This window comes from Artemia franciscana, chromosome 4 (assembly GCF_032884065.1).
Source record: "Artemia franciscana chromosome 4, ASM3288406v1, whole genome shotgun sequence".
NCBI lineage: Eukaryota > Metazoa > Arthropoda > Branchiopoda > Anostraca > Artemiidae > Artemia > Artemia franciscana.
This window is the reverse complement of record NC_088866.1, coordinates 35,108,333-35,130,059: the sequence shown is the minus strand read 5'-3', so window position 1 is coordinate 35,130,059 and position 21,727 is coordinate 35,108,333. Positions and strand designations below refer to the sequence as shown.

Genomic DNA, 21,727 nt, shown 5'->3' with positions numbered 1-21,727 from the left:
AAAGAGCAAAGTGACTTCCTTGTATAATTTTTGTTCCTAGTCACTTCGCACAGATAGGCTGGCGCTTAAAATTAGAAAAGGTTCGTTTGATTTACAGGTTCTGGTGCACTTTATAAGGGTTAAAAGTGATTAGAAAGCAGCCAGCACCCCTAATGTGTCCTTTTGTCTCCATAGCTCCTTAGTGCCTTAGATCAGAATTTTCTTAAAACCGTTTTGCTCTAAAGAGTCGAAATGATCAAAAGATTAGCTCCAGGGATGACGTGGCTTTAATTACTCCAGAGGTAAGGACTCTAAAACATCCAAATTACCATTGTTTTCAGAGGGTTTTTTTTTAGAAGAAAAAAGGCGGGTATAATTAATCTTGGATGGCTTTAAACTTTCTAAAATCGTTCCTTTGGCCAAGAGAACGACATATTTTAGCTTGGAGGAAGGAAGATACAAGGGGCCGAAGATGGTTTGGAAAATATTATTGGTCAAAAAAGCTGGAGCAATCTGTATAATTTTTGTTCCGGAAATTAGAAAGTATTTTTTTCTCCTATCCCTGCAAAAGACCAAACGCAAGTCCTCTTTATTCTGTCGTTCAACAGGTTCTTTGGTTAGTTTAAAAATGCTGGGTCATACCAATAATTGCTAACATCATACTTTAAACAGAAAAGAACTGATTTGTGAACTGTCATGCGATTGCTATCAGATGTAATGGCATTTTACTAGCCATTGACAGTTCCCTTATCAACGAATGTAGGAGTCTGTCAGGTTGACAGTTTGTTTATAGTTCCTACAAAAAAACCACACATTTATCTTGTAGGTTATTTTCTCTGTTTGTTGATTAAGGCGTGAAATCTTTGAATTTAGTTATAATTAGCTTATTAATTTTAATTACTAGTGAATTCGATTTCTTTTGAACCAGTGAAATAAAATCTCATACCAAGTGAAATAATTTCTGGTTCCATACCCTACGCAAAAAATGAAACCAGGGTAGCTATTCATAAACAGAATAAAAATTGTTTTTAAACAATATTTGAATGCAGTGATTAAACGGAAAGCATAAATAAATCTAATAAAATAACTAGAACTATTTTCTTGGTCAAGTTCATAAAATGTTTTCCCAAAAAAGAAACAAGAAGCAAGGTAAATCCTGATCTGACATAAAAATTAACCAAGTATTACCTCGGTTCAAAAACAGGCTAAATTCAAGCTCTGGACAGTTTGGGTGCTGATTGAAAATAATCGAGATAATTCGGAATGGATACAAAACAAGCTAAGTATCAGCTGGAGAATTTTCATTACTTGATGCAAAAGCAACGTCTATCCTAAAATAGTGTAAAACAAGATAAGTCCTGATTCAATGCAAAACCGAACCAGTTTCTACCTAGTTGCAAAAACGGTATAAATATAGACTCAGCAGACAAATTATCCAAGTTCAGAGTGAAGAATTTTGGCAGCACGTTATGAAAAAATTTAAGTATAGACTCAGTGAACAAATGGGCCAAGTCCAACCTCTAACAGACTCGGAGCAAAGACAGGCTAAGTTTGGACTCGGTTCTAAAGCGTGCCTACACTCTGGCACAAAACTCCCGCTGATATCAAATTTGTCTGAATCTTCTTGCTTGAAATTTAGATTATAATGCTGGATTTTAGTTGCTACACCGAGTATTTTTAAAATGTTTTATAAATAATATTAATTCTAATATATTATCTATATACATAAAAATAAGTTGTATGTTTGTTTGTTTGTACGCATATGACGCCATTATAAGTATATAAGGCTTTGTATATGACGTCATTATAAGTATATAAGGAGGCGATTCAAAGAGAAATTTCAGCATAAATCCTACGATGGCAGAAGAAACAGCCGCGGAAGCGGCTCAAAGAGTTAATGCCAAAAGGCTTGCGGCTAAAAGAGAAAGTAAGAAAAGAAAGCGTGCTGAGGAATCACAAGAACAACGTGAAAACAGGCTTGCAACTCAAAGAGAAATTGCCAAAAAATAATCGTGCCGAGGAATCACAAGAACAACGTGAAAACAGGCTCACGGCACAAAGAGACAATACCAAAAGAAAGCGTGCCGAGGAATCACAAGAACAAGGTGAAAACAGGCTTGAGGCTCAAAGAGAAATTGCTGGAAAAAACCATGCCGAGGAATTACAAGAAAAACGTGAAAACAGGCTTGCGGCTCAAAGTGATAATGCCAAAAGAAAGCGTGCCGAGGAATCTGAAAACAAGCTTGCGGCTCAAAGAGATAATGCCAAAAGAAAGCGTGCCGATGAATCACAAGAGCAACGTCAAAATTATCGCCTGGCATTCAGGTACAGCCCAGTCGATGATTATAGCTTGAGAAGATGTGTTCAAATTGGGACTATGTCTAAAATTTGTCCCTATTTCAAGGCCTTGAAATTTAATGGTGAAAGAATGGGAATGTGTTGCGCCTCCGGGCAACACAGGTTGACCGACGTTATAGACCGGGACACAAGGAATATAAATGACGACCGGGACACTCAAAGAGAAATTACAGACCGGGACACAGGGGCGCAACTACAACGGGGACGCCGGAAGGGCACAGGGAGGATATATAAGTGACGACGGGGACACTGTGAATATTCGATTAGCAATCACCATCAACAAAGCTCAAGGGCAATCATTAGAAAAATGCGATACAGGTCTGAATACGGATTGTTTTCCCATGAATAATTATATGTTGCATGTACAAGAGTCGGTAAACCTGACAATCTATTTATATGTACATACCATGGAACAGCGAAGAATGTTGTATATTCGCAAGTTTTACGTAGTTAAAAACATATATATATATATATATATATATATATATATATATATATATATATATATATATATATATATATATATATATATATATATATATATATATATATATATATATATATATATATATATATATATATTCACAGTTGGGGCACAGGGACACAACTACAATGGCGCGTAACTAATATGGCACGTAACGACATACACGCACGGGGGGAGGGCTTGGGGGGGGCGCGATGCGCACCAACAGCTAGTATAATATATAATTACATATGTTATTTAATATATGTATCTAATATATTCGAATGAAAAGAATATTTCAATTAGACGAACAGAAAATAATTTTCACATCAATCAATCAATTTATTTATAACCCATCTACAAAAAGAGGACGAAACGCCCTTAAGATGGAGTAATAAGAAAAACAAAACAAAAAAAAGCTATAAATAAATACAAATCAACACCAACAAACAGTTAAATAAATAATGCTGACCATGGATGAGATACTATTGACATATAAGAACAAAAATCATGTAGTCTTTTATCAATAACACATATAGGTAAAACTAGGTGGAATTGATTCATTAAGTAACTATTTCTAGTCCAAGGACGGTAACTGAGAAGGCCTTTAGCATAACGAAAATATTCTCTACGAACAGATGGTTTCTGAGGTTCACTAAAAGTGAGGTTCACATCATTTTTAAAAGTTTCTCAACGAAAAGTAAAGATCAATATTAAACCTTAGTAAAGCCGAAACAAAGTGATATAATAGGTTGTACTTAAGACAAACTTCATCTAGATTTACGCTGCTTAGGCAACGTGATTCGTCGTTGCCCAGCATATCGGTTTCGTCGACAGAATAAAAAAAGAAATAAAAGAGATGGCACGGCCGTCAAACACCGTCTAATAATAAACACTGCTTTTAAAACTAACTTTCTTCTCTATCACCTGGCGCCAAATTCTTGTTTTTAATTTCAAAATACACGGTTTACACAAGCTAATACATTATTACTTTGCCTTAACACATGAAATCAAACCCAACGTACTTTGTTATTTCTAGAAATGTGGCAGATACAAGGTACGACTACTCTACCATGCCAGTCTAAACATAATACATGTTGTCAATAAATATGGCACATCTATCATCAAATAATTGCCATATAGACAATTCGCAAATAACTGCAAAAATAGCTCATTACTCTGCATTAACATTTAATGTTATTCTATAACCACTTTTATTACGACAAATTTTCTTACTCTCTTTTTTTTCTTTCATTTGCAAGTAAATGTTTTAAATAGTATTTATTTGCACATTTAATGAATTAATGTTTATGGGTTTATTTTATTATCCACTTCTTTGCATGCCGTTGCGTCTTTGTGGGGTATTCAACAAAACAACAAGTTTTTTTTAAATGAAAGTAAGGAGCGACATTAAAACTTAAAACGAACAGAAATTACTTCGTATATGAAAGGGGCTTTTCCTCCTCAACGTCCCGCTCTTTACGCTAAAGTTTAACTCTTTCTCTTAACTCTACTTTTTAAAACTCAAAATTTGACCAAACCCGATTTGACCGTTTGGGAAGGAGTGGGGGCCCATTAATTCGGGAAAAATAGAAAAAATGAAGTATTTTTAACTTACGAAAGGTTGATCAGATCTTAATAAAATTTGATGTTTGGAAGGATAGCATGTCTCAGAGCTGTAAATCCCGACCGGATCTGGTGACATTGGGGGGGAGTTGGGAGGGGGAAACCTAAAATATTGGAAAACACTTAGAGTGGAGGGATCGGGATGAAACTTGGTGGGAAAAATAAGCACAAGTCCTAGATACTTGATTGACATAACCGGAACGGATCCGCTCTCTTTGGGGTAGTTGGGGGGGGGGGATCAATTCTGAAAAATTAGAAAAAGTGAGGTATTTTTAACTGATGAACGGGTGATCGGATCTCAATGAAATTTGATATTTAGAAGGATATCGTGTCTCAAAGCTCTTATTTTAAACCCCGACCGGATCTGGTGACATTGTGGGGAGTTTGGGGTGGGGGGACCTAAAATCATGGAAAACACTTAGATTGGAGGGATCGGGATGAAACTTGGTGGGAAAAATAAGCAGAAGTCTCAGATACGTGATTTATATAATTGGAACGGATCCGCACTATTGGGGGGGGGTTAATTCCGAAAAATTAGAAAAAATAAGGTATTTTTAACTTACGAAGGAGTGATCGGATCTTCATGAATCTTCATATTTAGAAGGACCTCGTAACTCAGATCTCTTATTTTAATTCTCAACCGGATCCAGCAGCATTGGGGGGGCAGTTGGGGGGGACCGGAAATCTTAGAAAATACTTAAAGCGAAGAGATCAGAATGAAACTGGATGGGAAGAATAAAAACCTGTCTAAGATACGTGACTGACATAACCGGACAGGATCTGCTCTCTTTGGTGGAGTTGAAGGGGGGGTGGTAATTTGGAAAAATTAGGAAAGTAAAACAGTTCAAAATAAGGATGATACCTTTTTATTGACAGTGAATAGATATAAAATTCTTTATACAGTATTCATCATCAGCAGTTTTACTGCTGATGATGAACACTGTATATGTGTTCGAAATATCCAGTTAAATAATTTTGTATCAATTCACTGTCAATAAAAAGGTATCATCCCTATTTTGAACTGTTTTACTTTCTTCATGGAAAGGCAGTGTGGTCTTCAAAGTTATTTACGTCGAAAAATGAGGTATTTTCAACTTACGAAAGGGTGACCAGATCTGAATGAAATTCAATATTTTAGAAGGATGACTCAGAGCTCTTATTTCAAATCCCGACCAGATCTTTTGACATTTGGCGGAGTTGGAGGGGAAAACCTTGGAAAACACTTGGAATGGAGGAATCGGGATGAAGCTTGGTGGATAGAATAAGCAAATGTCCTTGATACGTGATTGACGTAGCCTTGATACGTGATTGACGTAACCGTACCGGATTCCCTCTCTTTGGGGGAGTTGAGGGAGGAGTTCAGTGATTTGGCGAGTTTGGTGCTTCTGGACGTGCTAGGACGATGAAAATCGGTAGGCGTGTCAGGGAGCTGCACAAATTGACTTGATAAAATTATTTCCCTAGATTCGACCATCTGGGGGGCTAAAGGGAGATGAAAAATTAGAAAAAATTAGGTATTTATAACTTACGAGTGGGTGATCGGATCTTAATGAATTTTGATATTTAGAAGGACATCGTGACTCAGAGCTCTTATTTTAAATCCTGACCGGCATTAAGCCTCTGATTTTCCTTTTAAATCAGTCTATTGATTCTTAGAATTTTGTTAGAGCTCATACCATATGAGCTCTTGGCTCTTAGCTCTTCTTGCGTCGTCACAAGAGCCATTTGAGCTCTTAGCTCTTGTTTTGGTATGGGGGAATTGAGGGGGGCTATGTTGGAGGATCTTTACTTGGAGGAATATGTCATGGGGGAAGAGAAATTCAATGAAAAGGGCGCAGGATTTTCTAGCATTATTAAAAAAAAATGAGAAAATAAGTGATTTTTTTTCAACTGGAAGTAATGAGCAGCATTAAAACTTAAAACGAACATAAAATATTATGTATGTGAGGGGGCTCGTCTCCTCCACAATACCTTGCTCTTTACGCTAAAGCATTTTCAGGGGTCATTCTTAAAGAATTGGGACAAAACTTAAGCTTTAGTGTAAAGAGCGAGGTATTAACGAGGGGACAAACCCCCTCATATATGTAATAAAAATATAAGAATATAGAAATTTGTTACGTAAGTTAATTCTTAAGTTACGTATATTTTTTTTACTAATAACAACGTTCATTAAAAATTAAAAGTTCTAGATGCCTTTTCAAGTAACCGAAAAAATGGAGGAAAACTAGGCCTCCTTCCCCACCCCTTATTTCTCAAAATCGTCTGGTCAAAACCAAGAGAAAGCCATTAAGCAAAAACAAAAAATTTATGTGCAAATTTCATTTTAATGATTTATGTGCGGAGAGCCAAAGTCAAACATGTATCAATTCAAAAACGTTCAGAAATTAAATAAAAAAAACTAGTTTTTTTTTAAATGAAAGTAAGGACCGACATTAAAACTAAAGACGAACAGAAATTGCTCCGTGTATGAAAGGGGATGTTCCCTTCTCAACACCCTGCTCTTTACGCTAAAGTTTTTTACTGTTTAATAAAGTAGAACTGAGAGAAAGAGTTAAACCTTAGCGTAAAGAGCAGGGCGATGAGGAGGGAACAGCCCCTTTCTTACACGGAGTAATTTCTGTTCGTTTTAAGTTTCAATGTCGCTCCTTACTTTCAGTTAAAATAACTAGTTTTTTTATTTAATTAGTGAAAAACGCTATTCTTTTAATGAAGTAAATAGAGAAATTCAAAATTGAAACGCAGAAAAATTACCCAAGGTAAATATCAGGATGTAACCCCGAAGAGTTTTTTTTTTTACTATATTATAAAAAGTTGACCATTCTACAGAAAACACAGAACATCCGAGATTTCAAATATAACACTTTCAATAGAATATTCAAAACAGTTTAACCTACTTCAATGGCCTAATAGCTCTGATTAACTGACTATTAGGCGCTTTTTATACAAATTTGTTTATTCTGATAAGCTTCTATTTAGTCAATATTTTTTGCCCCGGCCCAGTGGTTTCCCGCACCTATAAAAATATAAACATAACAACCTGAGGCTGAAGTCGGGAGGAACCAAGAGAAAGAATGGCTTTGATCTTGCGCTAAACAGCCCTGCAAAGATTAATGAAGGACCGCTTTACATACAAGCATGGCAAGATGACTGTCATCGTATGCTATGCCCTGACCAGCGATTCTGATGATGTCACTAAGGAGGATTTCTTGCCTGCTTTGTCCGAATGTCTTACCACAGTGCCTCCCATGAACATAAATGTTCTCCTCGGTGACTTCATTGCGACAGTGTACAATGATATGGGTGTATGGCGCGGCACAATTGGTCCTGTATCCCCCGATAAACATAACGACAATGGGCTTCGCCTACTAGAACTGTGCCGATCTCATGACCTTTGCATCGCAAACACCTACTTCCAACGTAAGACTATTAACGGTGGCACAAAGAAGATGATTGACTACGTCATTATTTCCAAGCCCTGGAGATCATCAGTGAAGAACTGCAGAACTTACAGGTTAGCCGAGCTCAAAAACGCAGAACACAGGCTTGTGTGCGCAGATTTCCGGCATTGCCTCCATGCGCAATGGTCGGAAATAGAACCCGTTGCTGCAGATACTGGGAAATTAAAAGAGCCAGATACTCGCCAGAATTACAGTGTTGAGATATTGAATCACTTTAGCCCCTTGCCTCACTTAATAGCAGCGAAGATTTCTGGAAGCACTTTAAACCGCGGACCAGCGAAACAGCACAACTAGTGCTCGGCAAGAGGAGTTACCTAAAGAAATTGTGGCTAACTAATGAAACTCTGCAAGTCATAGAGCAAAGACAGAAGGCAAGAATTCTTGGGGACATGATCACATATCGAAGGCTCAATGGAGTGTGGAACATAATTATTCACCGGGACAGAACCCAGTTTGTTGCAAGGAAAGCCGATGAAATCGAACTAGCTGTAAAATAAAAAGACATGGGTAGCCTATTGAAGCATCTCCAAGACTTCAAATAAAATAAAAATCCCACCCTGGATCCCGTTTTGTCCAGGGATGGGACACTTCTTTCTGATAAGGGTTCTTGTCTTGAGCAGTGGAAGGACCAGTTCTATTCACTCCTCAATAATACTACCCCGTCTATGCTTCCTAATGATAGTCCCAGCCAATCTAGGTGTCAAAGACCTGAAACAGCTGCTCCTCCCGATGCGCCTTTCAGTCCCTTAGAAATTGAATATGCAATAAAAAGGCTCAAGAATAATAAAGCTGCTGGTATTTGCGGCTTAGGCTCAGAGCTGCTAAAATATGAAGGTCCTGCAATGATCCTGTTTCTCCGCAGCCTATTCTCTAGAATCTGGCAAACAGAGATAATTCGTGAGGATTGGCGGAAGGATGTCATCATCCCTTTTGGAAGAGGAAAGGCTCAAGAAGCGACTGCTTCATCTTCCGGGAAATAACTCTACTGTCAGTCCCTGGCAAACTATTTTCAATGGTCCTGCTGGATCGATGTCGGAACATCATTCGAAAAATCCGGCGATCGGAGCAAGCTGGTCTTATGTCAGACCGTTCAACCATCGAGCAAATTTTCACGGTTTGACAAGCAGTAGAGAAGACCACAGAGTTCCGACACAAAGTATTTATTGCCTTCGTCGACTTCCATGCTGAATTTGACTCAGTCGATCGACAAGCTTTTTGGCAGATTCTAGAGTTGACTGGCCTACCCAAGAAATATTGCAGACTTCTCAAGGCGATACATCATGGGATAAAGAGCTGTGTACAAGTAAACGGCCGGCGCAGTCCGTTCTTTCAAATCACGACAGGATTGCAACAAGAGTATGCAATGGCCCCAGAGGTCTTCAATGTCATCGAGATTACTATTATGACTAAAACCACTTAACAATTCAACTTTGGGCACCAATTTGGAGATCGCGCGATCATAGATTCTGATTTTGCTGCCAACTTGACCATTTTGGGGGACTCCATGAAGCAGCTGCTGGAAGCACTCCAAATTGTACGATAAGAGGCTGCCAAAGTAGGACTGCATATAAACTGGAAAAAAATAAAATTATGGCCATGGACCCGTCTTCTCCTTCACCATTTAGCCTGGACAGCGCCACTGGCATCGAAGTTGTTCGAGAGTTCACCTACCTGGGCTCCGTAGTTTCTTTAGATGGCTGGCTTCTCTCTGAGCTGCAAGCGAGATTGTCCCAAGTGTCTTCTGCCATGGGTAGACTGAATCGTCACCTCTGGTGAAAACCGAGCATCAGTCGTGCAACAAAATTGCCGATCTTCAATGTCCTAATCGGTTCTGTGATACTTTATGGAGCTGAGACATGGCAAGCATCAACTGAAACCCTCAAGGAAATCGACGTATTTCAATCGAAATGCCATAGGAGGATCGAGGGCCTACGATGGTCCGACTCAGCAATGAGAAGCTTCTGAAGCTCACAAATCAGTCTCGGTTTTTGACTCAAGCAGCCGAGTTACCTTACTATAATTTGGGCACCGGCTTCGAATACCACCACATCTTCTCGCAAAGACGATCTACAACTTTGACCCTATCAAAGCCGGTTGGAAGCGACCTCACGGCCGACCGAAGAAACATTGGTCTGACAGCCTCTCCGAGTTCCTGACGATGCCAGACATCAGACGGGAAAGCACAGATACTCGCCATGGACCGAAGCGGATGGAGGAGCCAGACGTCACTCTCTACACTGAGCAGTGCTCGGCAGGAGACATAAGTAAGTAAGTGTAGAAAGGTCGACGCAAGGACCCTAGTAATCTAGAAGCGTTGGCAATCAGTGAATGAAAACAAGCATCCACCCTAAATTCAAAGCTGAAATGTAAGAAAAGTAATTCCTCACTATGTATTTTTGAAGTTGATGGACTTCAGGACAGAATAATGGCACACATGCGCAAAATAAACAAGGGGAAGTAGCGAGTTTTTTACTATTCTTTCAGGGGATATAAGACAAAGGAATTTTTCAAACTCCAGGGTTACAATTGCCACCCTCCTCCGTTGACAAATGGCACTCCTGGAATGATAATTTTGGAAGAAAGTCCTAATATCATTTAGATTTGATATTGGAGAGTTTAGACTATGAGAGTGCAGATAATTTTGGGTCAATTGAAAGAAAAACTGCTTTCTAAAGAGCAATAGACGCGAGGAGCATTAGCAAAAAGCCATAGGATCGGTAGAAGACAGAAGGGTTTGCATATGAAGCTTCTGGATATGGTTTCTCTTGAAAATCAGAAATAGGAAGGCAGAGAGTGGAAGGCAGAAAAAGCATTAAATTACGAATTGAGTAGATTTTCAATAAAGACTATGAATGAAATTACTGAATGTCTGAAGGGTACATCCAGACGCCATGAAAAAAGTCAGATACTGGTATGTCAAGAAATTGAGAGATAGTGTTCAGTCCGAACTAGTCCCGGTTGAAGCTCAAAATAGGGTCTGCATAAGTGATAAGGCATTAAGGCAAGATGGGTAGGACATTTTGAAAACATGTCAAATCAAGATAAAGATTTGAAAAATGACTAAGAAAATTATGAAAGAATTGTTGATAATCTAAAATTGATGGAAGATTTATTGTGTAAGGAGTCATATATTGAAAAGTTTGAGAGACAAAACTTCAGGTAGATCAATTGATTGTCTGGCAAATGTGCCATCAAAATGTGATAGTTACGAACTTAGAGATAAGAAACTGCAAATCATGGACGTGATATGAAATTGGTACCACAAAGTATTTTGAGCTCAATCCCCTTACTGTTCTTGAGGGTTTCATCACCTCTGTACTGTCAATTGTTATCTGTATTGTGGAATTTAGTAATATTAGAAACAGTAATCCAAGGTTTTTTTTATTTGATTTTTTTGTTGGGAATTATTCAACCTCATTAGGGACTGGCCACACTGGGTAGGATGATGAAATTCGTTGATTTTCATACATTTTTTTTAAGCTCTTGCACTCTTTTTAAAAGCACTTCAGACAACTTCAACAAACAACTTAAACAAACGAATTGCCGTCCAAAAAAGCTTTGACGCCACGAATATCGTTTTACGTGCTCTTCACATTGTATAAAGGGAAGTTTCTGCACCTTCTGTTTATTTTTAATTTACTTCATGTTGAAACTAAACAAGATAAGGATGAAACACGAATAAATAATCTCAAAATTCAATGTTTTGACATGGAAAAAGAGGCTATTTGAACTGATGTAATTGGATTATGATTTTAACACTTGCAGCGAATTGGCTGCAATGATGAAGAAATGTCAATGAAAAGCTATTAGCATGAGGCAATTTTCGGGAGATAAACAAAAATTAATTGTTAAATAAAAAAATAGACTAAAAACAAACAAAAAACCGGAAATGTGGTCTGCAAACAAGGGCTGAAGGCCTTTTGAGCACTACCATAAGGATGTGTATGTGAGTACATCTGTGAGGTGACCTTGGCAAATGCAGCGAGTAGAGGGCAATAATAAAAAGGCCATGAAATGCCCTTTTCACTCGTTAGAGAGCTTACGATGTAACCTCTTTCACTTTTCAACAAGCAACACTATTCATAGTTGAGTTTTCTGTCGTTTCTTAATGTATCTCCAGGAGACAATAGTCTATAATTATTCTTATGACTTCAGCACTAGTCTGAAAATTTTTCATGTTTTTATCCATAATAGCTTCGTAGCATAATCTGTCAAAAAAAACCCGACAAATTGACAAATTTATGCAAATTCAGACGTCACGAAAACGGCATGTGATGGCCCTGACCTGTTAATCATTAGGATATGCCTCTACTAACGACAATAGCAAGCGTAGAGGAAGTTAAAAAAGGTCAAAAGTCTTGTTGTTGCTAGAAAAGTGCCAGCGACGACAGCTCTTTCGTTGCAAAGATTAAGAAAAAAATTCCCGAAAAACATTTTTCTAAGAAAAGTAAAGAGACATGTTGAAACTTAAAACTAGCAGAAACAAATTCATATAATAATTCAAGCTCATGTTGAACAAATACCAGATTATGATTCTGCTTTGCTGAAAACAAAAATGTACTTCGACCGGTGCATTCTTTATTAGTCATAACATGAATAAAACAATAATAAAATAACATTACAATGTAAATGAAGTGTTCTATAAATTGTTGCCCCACCACCTCAAAGCTTCTAAAAAGATGGAATGTCAATTGTATCTCACAAAAAATAATAAATATTTTGAACAATATGATATTTATGGGTCATTAAATAAAAATATTACTTTTTTCGACTGAAAGCAAGTAGTAACATTACATTTAAAATGAAAAGAAATCATTCCTTATTTAAGAAGGTCTGTCCTTTTCTCAATCCCTGCTCTTTACCCTAAGCTCTAAAATTTCTTCAAAAATACCTTTCATTCAAATTCAACGGTGGTTGTGTTTGAGCACTCTTTCTCTTAACTCTACTTTTTAAAACAGTAAAAACTTTAGCGTAAAGAGCGGGGCGTTGACGAGGAAGCATTTCCTTTCATATACGAAGTAATTTCTGTTCGTTTTAAGTTTCAATGTTGCTCCTTACTTTCCGTAAAAAAAACTTGTTTTTTTTTATTTAATTTCTGAACGTTTTTGAATCAATGATTGTTTAGATTTTGGCTCTCCCCAGATGAATAATTAAAACGAAATTTGCATTTTTTTTTTTTTTTTTTTTTGCTAAATGGCTTTCTCATAGTTTTGATCGAATGATTTTGAGAAAAAAAGGAGCGGGAGAGGAGGACTAGTTGCCCTGCGATTTTTGGTTGCTTAAAAAGGCAACTAGAGCTTTTAATTTTTTTACTAATGTTTTTATTAGTAAAAGATATACGTAACTTACAAATTAGCTTACGTAGCGAACTTCTGTATTCTCATGTTTTATTACGTATACGAAGAGGTTCATCCCCTCGTCAGAACCTGGCTGTTTACAATAAAGCTTAAATTTTTTTTCCAATTTTTAAGAATCACCCCTGAATCACAAAAGCCGTAGATTAAATAGTTGAAATTACTAAAAATACTTTAGCTTTAAAAAGAGCGAGGTATTAGGAGGATGTGAGCCCATCATATGCGTAATAATTTCTGTTCGTTTTAAATTTTAATGCTTCTCCTTACTTTCAGTTGAAAAAACTTTTTCATATTTATTTTTGTGTTTAAATAATGCTAGATAATCCTGCACTCCCTTCATGAAAATTTTCTTCCCCCATGACAAATTCCTCCAAGAAAAGTTCCCCCAACATATCCCCCTCTTCTCAACTCTTCCCCCAGCCTAAAAATCCCCTGAAAACGTCTGTACACTTCCAAATAACCATTACTATATATAAGCACTGGTCAAAGTTTGAAACTTATGGCCTCTTCCATGGGGACTGTGGGGGAGTGAGTCGTCCCCAAAGACATAGTTATAAGGTTTTTTGACTACGCTGAATAAAATGGGTATCTCAGAATTTTGATCTGGTGACTTTGGGAAAATGATTAGCGTGAGAGGGGGCCTAGGTTCCCTCCAATTTTTGGTCACTTAAAAAGGGCACTAGAACTTTTCATTTCCGTTAGAATGAGCTCTCTCGCAAGATTCTAGGACCCCTGGGTCGATACGATCACCCCTGGGAAAAAAAACGAAACAAACAAATAAACACGCATCCGTGATCTGCCTTCTGGCAAAAAATACAAAATTCCACATTTTTGTAGATAGGAGCTTGAAACTTCTACAATAGGGTTCTCTGATCCGCTGAATCTTATGGTGTGATTTTCTTGAAGATTCCATGACTATTGAGCCGGGTCGCTCCTTACTACAGCTCGTTACCACGAACTGTTTGATAATTCTTATAATGCGCTGTAATTGTCTCAGTGTAATTTAGTAAATTAGTAATATTTATTAAAAATCCTTTTGCATAAGCAGTGCAATAGCGCTGCCTAAGTAAAGAGCGACGTGGGCACAGTGTATTACTATTATTATTATTTTTTTTGGTTAATTTGTTTGTTTTAGACCAAGGCACTTCGCATCGAAGGAGTTGTCGTAGAAACTTGGAAAATAGCTCATTCGATTGGAAATTGACAAGAATAGTGCCCTTTTTAACAGTCAAGGGTAATTGGAGGGTGACTAACCCGTCCCCTCACGCCCATTATTTTTCCAAACACATCCAATCACAATTTTGACATAGCCATTCTTTTCAACGTAGTTGAAAATTCCGGGAGTTATGTCTTTGAGGATGACACCCCCCCCCACAGCCTTCAGGGCAAGGGATGTAAGTTGTGCCCTGGGGGCATATAAGGTTTTTATAGAAAGGATAATAGTAGGAACTTCGAAGGGGGTTCATTGGATTGGTAATCAGAAGTTTGATACACTTTTTAAGATTCAAAATGTTCGGAGGGCGGATGACCCCCTCCACACCTCGTAGTTTCCCGAAATGCATCTCACGGGAATTCTACGATGGCAATTTTTTTGCGTAGAAACTTCAACCAGGACTCACTCGACTGGAAATTAAAAGGGCTAGCGCCCTTTTCAATGGTTAAAAGTGATTAGAGGGCAACGACCTCATCCTTCCTGCGCCCATCCTTTCCCAAAACACATTCAGTCCAAATTTTGAGATAGCCATTTCTTCAAAAATAGTCCAAACATCATGTAATAAGCCTTTTGGGTTTAACAGAATCCCCTAGGGCATGGGTGCAAGGGTCGTCAGTTGTGCCCCAGGGGCATTTTTAAGGTTTTATCGAAGGGGCGGTCGTGGAACCTTCGAAGAGGCTCATTTGACTATAAATGTATAGTTCTAGTTCCTTTATAAGAGTCAAACATGATGGAGAGCAACTAGTCCCCCCTCCCTGACACCCTCTTTTCCCGAAACACATTCAATTGAGATTGTGGGATAGCCATTTTTTTTACCAATAGCCCAAAAATCTCAAAACAATGTCTTTAGTGTGGACACAGTCCCCCAGAGCCCATGGGCAAGAGTTGTAGGTTGTGTCCCGGGGCATATAAGGCTTTTATGGAACTGTTGGTCGTATAAACCTTGGATCGGATGGAGCTCATTTGATTGGAAGTCGGAAGTTTTAGTTCCCAATTTAAGAGTTAAACGTGAATGGAGGACAATCAGCCCCCCTAAGCATATTATTCCACAAACCGCATTCTATCAAATTTTAAGAGAGCTATTTTATTCAGAATTGTTGAAAGGTCCAGTAATTATGTCCTTAGGGATGTCAGCCTCCCCACAGTCCTCAGGACAAGGGCTGTAAGTTAGACAATTCGTTCGCTGTTCACACATAGTATATGTTATTGAGAAATGTATGCATATTTGAACTTAATTTTCGAACAAGAAGAAGGGCATTCATGTGAATCTTTCAGAGAATGTTGAGGGGAGTGTTGAACTAAATCAAAACATGCTATTTTTATACGGATTGTCAAAAGGTGGTAACATAGGAATAACTCGGACCAGAACATAATTTGCGCTTTACTAAAAACAAAATACATTCTAACTTTTTTCAATTTTTTTACTTTCATAAATGTAAAATTTTCAAAACTTAACGAATAAATATTAGTGTATGTCAATTGAATTGAAAATCCACGGTCATTTTTTTTTTTTTTTTTTTTTTTTCAATAAATCAAAAACTATGTCCTGATCTCGAGAAGACATGGATGTTATCAGCCCCACTCATGTTAAGTTTTGCTTGTTTTGAGTTCGACTCGGCTATTTATTGTAATTTCTGTTTGTTTCGAGTTTAATTTACTCAATGATAGTGATTTGTGGTAGTTATACGCCTGGAAGATTATTTAATTCTATTTCTTCTCATTTTTGGCCTAATGGAGCTCTTTGCTTTTCTTTGAAAAACCTGCTTCGTGGAAAAAGTTTTTTTGAAATTATTCTCATTAATAGATTTGAATAGGGTTTCATTTATTAAAGATTTCGTAGGAGTTGACTTTTCACTTTTACAAAGAGTGCACGGACAAAATTGACTTATCTTTCCAGTTGCCATATGACAAAGTTTATCTATTCACTCGTTCGGTTCGGATCGTTCTTGTTGGTTCCGAATATGAAATATTCTGTCTTACTCTGAACTGTTTACATGTATCACAAAAAGGAATAGATACGACAATTAGCCTTCAAATGATAACTTAAACGCCTCTCCATCACATTCCAGTGCCCCAACAGTGCGATGAGAAAAAGAAGAAGAAGAAAGGAGACATGTCACTACTTATCATGAAAAAAATTTATTTTACTTTTTACTCAAGAAAGGGGGCTGTACCTCTCATAAATCGAGTTTTGTCTGTGGTGCTTTCAAATTTACAGGTTTCATTTCCATTCGACGCCATTTTTAAGGTTTTCAGATTATTTTCGAAATTCTACTAGATTCATTTTTGCAATAAACTTTTACCGTCAAGATTAGCGAAAATCACAGTCGTCATTGTTGAATCAGCTTCAAATGACGATTATTCCTCACTTAACAGTTTTTCCAGAAATAATGTTTAAATTTTCGGTTACTATGGGTTGAACTTCGTTCTTACCGAAGTTGCAGCAAATGTGGCAAAAATAATGTGGTCACATACCGGTTTTTAGAGTTCTAACAAAACTGTAGTTTTTTTTAGCAGCAGAGCCATGATCGTCAAAATGCTTCATTCTTCACTTCGTTCCAGCTAAGAAAAAGTTCAAAGCTTTTTCCTGTGCGATACTATGGCAGATACAATAAACTTATCTGTAAATGATAGCGTCTACAATAAAGCCTGTCTGTAAACAATGAGTATGATCTATAATTTATGAGCCTTGTCCCTGAAACTACGTGGGTCACATCCAGACATATTATAGCATTAAGTATGACAATACATCGTTAATCAACAATTGCTACAATACAACAGCCATGGAGTTCTCCTCCGGAGAAGGAAGTCGCTCTGACCTTACACTGTCAGAAAGTGTCCACTTTGAAACGTAAAGCAATCTTTGCACCGCTATCTGAGTGATGCAAAGTTTTTGATACATTCTTAAAACTTTTTTTTATAAAGAAAATGACCTATGCACTATTATAGCACTGGGAAACTATAAAAATACACAAAAAAAATAAATTGCTTGTTTTTTTTTGTCATTATGCTAAGGTGGTCGTTCATTGACTAATAAAAGCAATTCAGCTCCCATACCATGGAATTTGGACAAAGACTAGTGAAAGTCATAACTGCAATCAATTTTAAATATAGCATCAAAGTCGTATATCCACCCTAAAACAAAATTCATAGCAATTAAATGATCAAAATAAAAATAAAAATAGAATAAAGTAAAGTTAAATTAAAAAAAAATATATACAAATGACTTCGTAGCTGCTGTTATTTGGAGTTATTTGGATTTTACCGAAAATGACAGATTTTCTTCATCGTCTTGCTTTTTTCATTGATATACGAAATTAAATACAGCTCAGACTTCCTGCCATTTCGCTTTTATGCATGAGAATAATTTTAAAGAGATAATTTAGTATAGCTAGTAAAACATCAACATATTACGAACAGACCAGTTCTGCCAATTGGAGCTTGAAAAAGTGTACTATGGCTGGTTAATTTGATAATAGCAGGCTTTGAAACATACCCCATATGTTTTGGACGCTTAGAGGTGTTGTAGCTATTATTAATTACAGAAAGTTGACGGGTATAGTATTTGTGGTTTAGTTCATTTATCCCTTTACATTTCCTGAAAGTTTCAGCTTAAAATCCTTAGCTGTTTCTGGGATTTTGCAGATAAGTACTTGTGACAACCTGGAAGCATATGGTGTTTTCTTATGCATCTCAACTCACCGTGAAGGTTTCAATTCAATAGCTTTAGCTGTTCATGATAGATTGGAGATACACTGTTCTGACCCATTACACATACATAGTTTCTAAGACTTTCCTAATATATTGCCAATTTTCCCTCTTAGCCCCTTGGATGCATGTAAAGTCTTTGGGTTTTGCTAGACATCTCCCTCAACATTCCTACGAAGCCTCGAGCTAATACTCTCATCTGTTCCTGAGGTAGTGCAGATACGTATTTTTGGCCTCTTGAATCCACATAGCATATTTCCATTCAATTTGGCTTAAAAGATCAGCTTTGAAAACAGCAAAAGTACTGAAATAAGACAAAAAAAAAAAACAGTTTTTGGTGACATTGCTTCGAAGAGTGGCTTGGGTAAAAGTGAAAGCACTAAAGTAAAATATACTTTTGACAATATGTGAAGTTTTTGGTAGCAATGCAATAATTCAGAAACAGTTAAGTGTATTTCCTGGGAATGTTATGGAAGCTATTCAACTGCATCAAAAGACGTTATGTTTATCCAGGTTATAAAAAAGCCTAGTCTGTAATGTATCAGAAACGGCTACGGGTACTAAATTGAAACTTTCAACATTGAGGGAGATGTTGAAGTAAACCAGAAGACACTAAGCGCCTGCAGTTAAGAAGGATTATTCTGACCTCTATTCATAAAAGAATACTAAAACGGAACAGAAATGATTAAAATAACTTTTTTATTTTAAATTATGTTGGTTAGTATAAGGCATGATCTGAATACAGAAGAACATTATGAGAGGCGAGATAGGGAAGTTGACACCCTTCTCTTTAAAGTCTTAAACTATGACCTAGATTGGCTATGTTAGAATTTGCGACTTTTATTGATTGTCATCATTAAGAGGAGAGTTATAAGAGACTAAGAGTTTTAAACTTGAAACTTAAAAAGCAGCTTAAACTTACGCTTAAATTAGTCAAGCTGTTAAATTTAGCTACTAGATATGATTTACACAAACTTTTTAATCATGTGATCACATTTTTTTTGTGTCATGACAATTAATACAACACGGATGTTGAATATATTTTAACATGACGCCATTTATGGTTGTAGTCTAACATATATGACGTCGTTGAAAAAGTTGGGGCCTTATTTGTGGACTACTTAGAGAATGCTACTACTACTACTACTAAGAACAACACGGCTACGCACGCTCCTCCTCCAACCTAATCTATTCAAGGCCTCCCTCTTTACACCCTCCCAGGAAGTTCCCATTTCCTTTAATTCTTTATTTATGACATCCTCCCAACCCAGACAAGGATGACCTGATTTCCGTGTAGCCCCAGACGGTTGGCAAAAAAGGACAATCTTTGGCAATCTGTCATCCTTCATCCGCAGAACGTGGCCTGGCCATCTCAACATTTCTTTCATTAAAGCCCTAGAAAGTGGGATTGAACCACATTTTTCGTACAACCTACTGTTTGAAATATAGTCAGTCAGCCGCAGTGTTTCCACTTCATGATGGCAAGTTTTCCATTCAGGTAGACCAAAAATCCGTACAATTCCGACGACTGAGAACGAAACATCTGTCATTTTTTCCGTTAAAGAATCCTAAAAATCCACAGCAAAAATCTGTTCAAATAGAACTCTTGTGGTAAGCAGTTGTTACAAGCAGAACAGTGTGCTCTGTTGAAACACTTCCTGGAGTTCAATGCTGCCCCCAAGAAAGATTCCACCAGATCCGTGGGCTGTAGAACGAGACAAAAAAAGCTAAAAATTCCATTTATTCGCCTCTTGAAAAAGGTGGTGTGAACGGGATAGATAAGAGGATTGGACAAATGATGCACTGGCTACTTGAATGTCACCTAAAATATCGTCAAGCGGAATTGCGGGTCAGTAAGTGCGTTCTTACCCAGAGTTGTCTTTCGAGTTCACATCTCGTTTCTCCCTTTTTGTGTTTTGAATGTAACTAATGACCCCCCCCCCTCTCCCACGAAGATACCAAAAGAGTTTTAAGACCGATGTTTAACAGCTCATGGATATTTTCCATATAGTTCAGAATGTCGCCGAGCATCTCGTTGCCTGTAAATTGCTAAATGAATTCCACAACTATCTCATTGTGAAAAAGAACACTACTTCATGAAACCAAGTGTGTCAGTGTCGCTTCTGCTTGAGTTGGACTAGAGTATATCTCGGAACGCTCGTTTATCGGTCTATAGACTACACTTCCTATCTGATCGTACAGCTAAAACATACAATATTCTGTTAAGTGGTATAAAAATCAGCCTGTTGTCTAAATTATTAGACAGCTAAGCTAACTCAGTAAAAATTGTCCTTTTATCGTGATAGACTATGATCTGTAGTTACTATGGGCTAAAAGAGCTCGACGAATTTAATGTTTATGTATGGTAGATATATTAGAACTCATGAAGGTCAGTAGCTCGGAAGCTAGCTCCTTTGAAAGCCTCTAAATTTTGAGAAAATACACGCTTAGTGACTAGAACAGATACGGATATCGATTAACTATAATATATAATGCTGTTTAAGAAAACAAACAACCATTTTCTGGGGTACCAAAAACAAGAGCTTCACGTTGTATACTAGCTAGTGTTTGACACTCTTCAACCGTCACGTTTGCCTTGACCGACATGATTCTTTTGGTCAGCTTTTAATCCAGGATGATCAATTCGGAGTGAATTTTTATCCTTCTCATCCCTGCCTTCGTTTGCATCGCAGTCCTTAGCAAGATGGATGAGAGAAGATTCCAAGAATCAGTTTTGATGTTTTTTAGGACAATAAAGAAATGTTCAACGACGGCGTTTGAGAATGGTAGCGAAAGCAAATACCTAATCACGACCATGACGTTTGCAAACCTTGGACTTCTAGTGGGAGCATTGATCTCGGAAATCTTTCTCCAAAAGCCAGAAATTTCAGTACTTTTAGGGAGGTCTGAGACCAGCATTTTCCGTCACTCGTCATGAATGCTTTTAGCATTCCAGTTCAGAAGTTGGTATTTGCGAAGAAATTTTGATAGCTTTATGGGAGCTGTCGAGTCGGTGGCCATTACAGGGTCTAACAGATCAGCGTATACGAACATTTCGTCGTCAAATACGAATCTTGGCTGTATCTGCTCAATCGCCTCGACGTAAAAACAACGGGCTGTGAAATACACCAAATTAACAGGAAGGTCTTCAGTGCGAGTTCTTTGGTCTGACTGCAACGTCTCCAGAAATTCACAGGCGAGTATCCCAAGATATAACTCTTCCAAAGCAAAGTATTCCCTGACATCTTCAGGGTTCAACTCTAGCGTAGACGTCCCTCTGACGTAGGCTGCTTTCATAAGGTTCATTAACAATTTACGGATCAGCAGCCTGACTTCTGGTTGAATGATGAAAGAGCGGCTTTTCCCTCTAAACGATTTTGTTAAAATCATTGAATAACTCCAGAACATAGCTTTCAAATTCCAACGGGATTCTCAGAAGTGGATTAGCCAACGCTTGTGCAGCTCAATCGTTAGCGTATGTAAGGTCTTTGAGAGCTAACCCTTGGGAGTAGAATTGCAAAGGACTTCACTGTTCGAGAATCCTATCAACGCACAATTTAAGTGAAAG

At 37.5% G+C, this 21,727-nt stretch overlaps 1 protein-coding gene across 3 annotated transcripts in view; it reads right to left on the bottom strand.

Moving 5' to 3' along the window:
* The window catches only part of LOC136026348 (chaoptin-like), a 125,198-nt gene that overhangs the window by 32,426 nt on the left and 71,045 nt on the right, over window positions 1-21,727 (bottom strand). The gene's annotated exons all lie outside the window — the stretch shown is intronic.